The sequence below is a fragment of the Triticum aestivum genome, chromosome 7D, assembly GCF_018294505.1.
Source record: "Triticum aestivum cultivar Chinese Spring chromosome 7D, IWGSC CS RefSeq v2.1, whole genome shotgun sequence".
Taxonomy (NCBI): Eukaryota; Viridiplantae; Streptophyta; class Magnoliopsida; order Poales; family Poaceae; genus Triticum; species Triticum aestivum.
In genome coordinates this window covers 267,475,820-267,483,615 of record NC_057814.1, presented here as the reverse complement: position 1 = coordinate 267,483,615, position 7,796 = coordinate 267,475,820, and positions in this window count along the sequence as shown.

The following is a 7,796-nucleotide window of genomic DNA, read 5'->3' as shown; positions in this document are numbered from 1 at the left end:
GGGGCGGCGGGGCCCGGCGGTTTGGCCGGTGGTGGCTGGCGGCTCAGGGGGTGGAGTTTGATGATAAACTGCAGGCCCTTGATTTCGTATCCAACGGCTGGAAAATCTAATGACCAGAGATGAAAAAGTCAGTCGACTGACGTGTAGCCTCACCCCTCACGTACACATGCACACACGCAAGACACGCACGCATGCAGGAGTGCAACACTGACACGTACACATAACGAACACACGCACGCATGCAGGCGTGCAACACTGACACGTACACATAACGAACACACGCAGGCGTGCAACACTGACGCGTACACATGCACTCACGAACACAGGCACGTACGCACACATGCATGCAACACTGAAACGTACCCTTGCATGCATGCAACACTCGCACGCCTGCATGCACACAGCACACGACGCAAGACACACGCTCAAACTATACGTGCATGCACCCTTTGTTAAGGACATGGATTGTTACGGGTATTAATCAATCTTATCTGTGATAAGCAAAACATTGATGTTTGTAGCGGTCTTTATGAATCACAACGTATCGAATAGGCTATCAACATAGTAGGCTTATCTACATGAAAAGGATGACGTCACACTCAATGAACAATCATCGGTTTATGAAATTCCCGCTTCTGACCGCCCTGGCCCACCAAAGGTTCCTCTGCTGTGCGCTGCCTGTGTTGGGTCACTGACATGCAGGCCATGTACCCAAAGAGCCCACATGTCAGTGGAAGAACGCCGCGCTGTCCTACGTCAGAGTCGAGGGTGCCACTCGCTGCACGCCCGGCTGAACACGCCTCCTTGCCGCATTCAAACGCCTCCATGAAACCCACCAGTGTGGAAGCCGAGAAACCCACTCTGGACACACGTCCGTTCATGACCGGGCCGGCATTAAACGCAACGTCGGCCGAGCTCCTCCCGTCCGCCGTCTATTTAATATCCTATTTAAACGAGGCCAAACGCCGGCTAAGAAACGCACACCTCCGCCGCTCCCCTATCTCCTCCTTCACCATTTTGTCCACTCTTACAATGGCTTACGAAGAGTAGTTATTCCGCATCCAAGCCGGCTGGGTGGCCCGCCGAGCCTGCCGGATACGAGCTATGCAGCTTGCTGATCCACCTCCCTCCCCTCGCCGGACGGATCCAGTTGCCGCCCCAAGCCGGCGCGCGGCTCAGCAACTCGCCGCTCCAGGCCAGCTCAACGAGGAGCGACGCATGGGCATCGTTGCTGCCGTCCATGCCGCCGACTCGTACCGCGTCTCACATAGGTGGGGGACGTGCATGAAGAGAAGAGGTGCACGCACGGCGCACGTACTCCCGTCTCTTTCCCAACCACACCCGCGCGGGTACACGGTGGAGCTCATTTCTGTACGAAAAGGTAGCCCACGTGGTAACTTGACACGTGTACTGGTTGTCCACTAGATGGAGGGAGGATCGTCTACCACGGGTGAACAAACAAATTGCGACTTGATGCATTATGTTAAAAAAGAGGCAAAAAATGTGGGGCCTACCTTAGAGGCAAGGCTTTATACACTGGAGTACTTTTGATGTGTCCCGTCAACTCGCAGAATGAGGAGAAGCTTGCTTAGTACGCCGTCTCCCCCGCCCACGGGCGTGGTGGCTCGCAGGATGAGGTGAAGCTTGCTTACTATGCCTTACGCCCGCTCCCTCGCCCACGCGTGCGGTGGCTCGCAGGACGAGGAGAAAATTTTACTAGTACTCCCTCCGTTTACTCCTCGTCCCTACTACCTTGGTTAGAGAGATTATCATATTGTTTGGAATATATATGTCCTTTAGTACTCCCTCCATTTACTTATACAAGGCCACTATAAAAAATACATTTTGCATCTATACAAGGCCACAAATAGTAATCGAGACAAAAGTTACTACTCCCTCCTTTCCAGTTTATGGCTCAATTTCAAAATCTCTCCAACCAAGGTAGACGGTGAGTGGTCAAATTAATTTCGTACTCCTAGTTTGCACAAGTAATTAGTACGCTCGTTTTTCTTAAGAAGTAATGTTTACCGAGGCATTAATTAGAACGAATGCATGAATGACCACTAGATTTCCATGAACTTCTACATGCATTGGTGAGTTTTCTCTTGACACTGCTTGCATCGGGTGATCTAACGCACCTCGAAATCCAACATGTGATGGTACTACTACTAGTAGTAGAATTGAGACTTATAAAATGGAAAAACGAATGTTTTGTAGATGAGCCCTATAAACCCTAGTGGGTACGTACTCTGTAAAATCAGATTTTCCCAAAACTAAGTCGCTCAACCTTTATTTGCTTGTTTCCCTTCCTGCCTCCTTGCCTTGAACAGACTATGCCAAACTTCCCTGCCTGCCGCGCGGGAAAAGACCTGCCCTCGCCTTTTTTAGTCCAGGTTTGTATCGATGGATCGCGCGAAGCAGCAAAAACCCAAGCCGTGTCTTGTACTCCTCCGTCGACGCTCGCTTTCATGAATTCTGTACTCCCTGTCGCCGACATGTGGGACATATAGCAACCGGGTCGATGTGTCAAGCACCAAATAACAGTGCAGAACAGCAGGGGGGACGCACCCCAGTCGTACCGCCCCAGTAGTAGTAGTAATGAGCAATGACACGTCAAATCACAATGCCGCACCTTCCCAGACGGACGAAGCAACCATTATTTCACACTTCGGTTCGCCATCATCTCAAACTACGTAGTATTGCTTCTGCCTCAAGAGGGACATGCGCATCGCCTTGGTACATCATGACACGTGGGACCGCATGACAGGCCATGCTCCCCCGCCGATCGCTCGGTAAAATCACCTCATTTTACTACTATGCTTCCTCCGTATCGGTTTACATGGCATGCACGTCGTTCTAGCTTGAGAATTTAACTGGCTATATATGTGATGAACAGTATATGTTTAGAAACTACATCCGCTTAATAATCCAATGATATACTTTTTGTGACATAGTAACTCATATTTAGTTAGTCAAATGGATGACCTAGAACTACGTGCACGCCCTATAAACCGAGATGTCTAAAAAAACAAGACGGCGAGGGTAGTTCAATACGTATCTTTTTAGATCAATATAGTCGGGATTCACCAAGGAGCAAAACCAAGTGGTAGGCTGCACCTGTCGTGTTGGCATAGCGACTCAAGCAGGGTTAGTCCGCACACGAAATGGCGACACACTTAACAGGACCCCTTTGGCCGACATGTGGCTCATCCACCATCTTGTTCCACGTGCGATGCACCAAATTACAGTTCGGAGCAGCGGTTGGAATTGGAGGCACCCCGGTCGTAGCGCCGCAGTAGTAGAAAATGAGCGATGAGGGGTCAAATTACAAAGCCCCACCTTTCCCGCATTAAGCTGGACGGACGAAGCAACCATCATTTAACTCTAGGGCGCAAGAGCATAAAGAAAATAGAAAACCAATGATGCATGCGGCAGCTACCTAGGGCACCCTAGGGTAGGGGTCTCCACTACAAATCATTTTTTTGAAAGCGTCTCCACTACAAATCGGCTTCTCCCTCGTCCTCTTGAAGAAAACCGATGATGCATGCGGCGATAGGGTTTGTAGGAGTACTACTAGGGCTTGCGGGGCCACGTCGTAGTAAACGGGAGAGGAATTGAGTTCGAGTCGACACCTTAAATATGTGTGGGCCGCTTGGTTTTAAGGGAACGAGGCAGCAATTTGGGTTCGGGGACCAGTGGAGATATAGTACGTACAAAAAGTTGTGGACGTAGGTTCGACCGAAAGGCAATGATGCATGGGCCCTGCATTTTGATATACCCCGGGCCGCGTGAAATTTGCTACTCTACTCAAAACTAGTAAGGTACACATGCATTGAACGCATGAGATTTCAAAACCAAATTATGAATAAATACACACTATAGCATGTAAAGCTTTGAGTCATATATGCATGATATAGATGTTCGTTTAGTTCTTATAGTTCATCTCATTCAAAATCAATTAGTTTTATAAAAATGTTAAGATTCAGGCCTTATTTGGTTCATAGGGTAGGAAAATCGTAGGAATAGAAAAGTCATAGGAAATGAGATGACATGTATCTCAAATCCTATGACTAGGAATAGGAAAGGAGATGCCCTTTGATTCACATCATAGGATTTTTTTCCATTGAGTCTAGGCTAATGTTTATTTTCCTATGAAATGTGGAGGATAGGAAGAATTCCTCCATAGGAATAGGATTCCATTCCTACAAACCAAAGGGCTCTAAAGGAATTTTTCCTATAGAAATCCTATCCTATGAAATTCCTACAAGATTCCTCTAAACCAAAGGAGGCCTCATGGGGTTGTGCATTGTAAAGCATAAAGTAAAAAACAAATAATGGCATTTCATTTAGAAAAAAAATCAATTATGATACGGAAGATTCTAGAACAAAGGAGAAGTGCATGTGTTTTGAGGTTTGTGCATTATGCTTAAGTTCAACCATGGAGTCTTCTAAATTGTACATGTGGCAGATCTGGTGGAATGTTGATGATATCCAACGGCCAGTAGTGCTCGGATTTGCCATCTCTGCACTGTCGGATTAACTTCATCCAGCGACCATCTTTCAAGTTATTCGCACACTATATAGTTCTTGTGCCATAGTTGCATGTCTTGGAAAAAAGCTACTAGTGGGTTGTACTAGCTATTTAGGAATATAAGATGTATACATGGAAGTTGTAGGGAAAGAGATGACATGGAGTATCTCAATCCCTATGAGTAGGGATTGGAAAAGAGATGTCATTTGGTTGACATCATAGGAACTTTTCTATTGAATCTAGAGATGACATATATCTCAATTCCTATGAGGAGGGATTAGAAAAGATATGTAATTTGGTTCATATCATAGGAACTTTTCTATTGAATATACACTAATGTTTATTTTCCTTTGAAATTATGGGAGTATAGGAATCCATTCATATGAACCAAGTGGCTCTAAAGCTATAGAAATGATATCATGTTTATTTCCATTGAAATGTGGAGTATATGAATCTATTCCTATGAACCAATTGGCTCTAAAGGAAAAAATCCTATAAAAATCATATCATATAGAGTTCCTATGATATTCCCACCAAAGGATGGTTGAAATTGTTGCAGGTGATACGATGGTCTTTCTTTGTAGAATCCTCCCCCATCTTTATAGTTACCTCTCGAAGATGAATGAAATGATATATACAGGGTATTCTACATGTGCAATCTGGTACACGAAAACTCGGTAAAAGTTTGCGAGGTTTGAATTTTCAATAAAGCTATATGCACTGCATTTTGGAACGGAGGGAGCATACGGCAGTAGCTAACACTCACATGGAAGATTTGTGTGTAGGAGGAGTGGCTGTTCTGTTAAATGACATGGCAAAATTGACACTGTCGGATGCCGATCTAACGGTTCTTACGGCGTTCGTCAGGAAAAGGCTTGTGGCGAACGTTTGTCGGATAATGATTTACGGACACATGCATTGCATTGATACGTGCCCCCCTCTCTCTCATGCACACGCACCCTCCCGAGTCCTCTCGCACCCACCGTCTATCTGCAGGTAGACGTCACACACATATGTGCTCTTCACACCCTACCCTCAGAACTTCTAAAAAACAGAAGACGTCGCACACATTTTATTTTAGCTCACACGTCACACACTTATACTATTACTCTTGTGGCGAACGTTCTTTGGGCATAGTATATTGTACTCTCACGAAGAGAAGCGGTGCACGCACGCACTAGTTCTCTCACACCCACTCGTGGGTACACGTAGGAGCGCATTTTTTTGAAGCTGGTACAACAAAATCACTCCACTACATATATAAGCAGGAGCCTTAGCGCTTGCTTTACTAGGGTTCCTCTCGTTCACCTCTCATGCTCTCCAGATCTAAGCAAGACATAGGTGGCCACACTCTCTCTCAGCTCACGGCTGGTCACAAATCCGGCCGGACAACCTCGACCGGGGCAGGGGTGTAGGTGCATCGTTCACGCTGTCGTCGGCGGCGAGGGAGGAGACCAACGGCTGCCCGCGCGTCCCGATCGGTGGCCGTGCCGTTCTCTCCAAGAGAGCGCCGGCTCCGGAGGGCCTCCGACCCCTTCTTCCTCCCTGCGGTATTGTGGCCAAGATGTGGCCTCCCGATGCCGTCTTTGCCACATGCTAACGATCCTCAGGTATATATTCCTTCGAAACCTGCCTTGCTCTACTGCCCCAGCTCCCCACTTGGCTTCATGTGGATCTTTTTCTACTTCCGTCCACTGTTCCAAAGCCACCTGGACTTTTACTATTATTAGAGGTAAAGCTAGTTCATACAGTCGACTCTAAGAGTTGGTTCAAACAGGGAAGAAAGTAGGAAAGCTGTAGCATGAATCTCGGACTTGGTTCTAAGAGGAAACAGGGGAAAGTAGTAGATACTGGCTACCCAACCGGTCTCTTGGTTGAAAAAACGAAGAAAGCATGGTGGATGGCGAAGGGTGGGAGGAAGTGGACCTATCTCTTGGTTGAAAAAGGAAAGAAAGTGACGGGTGTTGGGGGACAACGCAAATGAGAATGAGCAGGTCTAGATTTCCTGTGCTCACATAGGAAAATGTCGCCGAGGAGATAAAAAATGGGACAAATGCATACATGCTTCCTGAGTGTTTGCCGCTCTCGGCAACCACATCTGCCTTACCACTTTATGCCTCTGCTGTCCCTACGCTCATATCGCTACCGTTAATGTAAAATCACATGAAGCATTAAGCAATGCCACCTAATGTCACTATAAGTAATGGTCTAGTGCCGTCGATAAATTGAAGCAATGCCACCACCATTTTATGAAGTGCTTCCATCTTGGTTTATTTCACATGAATTGTGTTTTTGCAGTTACACTTAAATCTCACACCGCTAACATTGCTTCATCCCAGTGGAACTGCACAAATTTGATTGCACATTTACTAACCATGTGCTACTCTCATGACAGTAATACTAATGCTATTGTTCTGCATGTTAATCTAGTGGCAGTGTTGATGTGATGTGATGCTACTTACTTAAGGACACTTTCATACTGTCAATCTAGTGCTAATTATAACACAATAGATGCTGCTGTTAATCATACGCCACTGCAAATATCTATCACTATTTAAATAACCGTATTTCGTATTTGCGCAAACAGGGATGTCTGTCTCCATATCGTTTCGGGATGTCTGTCTCCGTATCGTTTCTATCCGCGCAATCAAAAGCACACACCTCAGTTTTAGTAGAACTGCGCAAAATGTGATGGCTATCCCTCGTTGCCGTCGTCTAACCACCCATCTTCCAGGTATTCCTACATTGGTAGTTACTAGGTAGAATGACCAACGCAATCTAAAAGAAGCTGATTCATACGTTTTACTTCCTGATTGTAGTGCAGGGACGAGCGAAAACATCTGCATCCTAGTCCGGAATGCACATTCCTCCAGTTCATCCATGGACCGAGGACAAGCTGGCACGGCTGCACGGAGGTTTTTGGGACAGGTGCGCGGACAAGAGGCATTGTGGTCTGCTTATTTCTGCATATAGCGGCGCTTAAATTTAGTGGAATGCACAAGACTTTCAGCTCATCAGTACACTGCATGGTTCAGTTCAGCATTCCAGCTGAGAACACAATTATAATTGGTTATTCTGGAATGAGAGAACCTAACCCTGGATGGTGGCAACAAGGAAAAACCAGAGTGAACTCCAGGAAATTTAAGCCTGCCGGGAGGCCCTTTGCACAGAGAAGCCTTGCTTGTTTTTTTTCCTGATTTGTAAACCTTCTCACAACTTTATCTTTTGCTATTAACTAGTATATATTTGTTATGTTCCATGAATC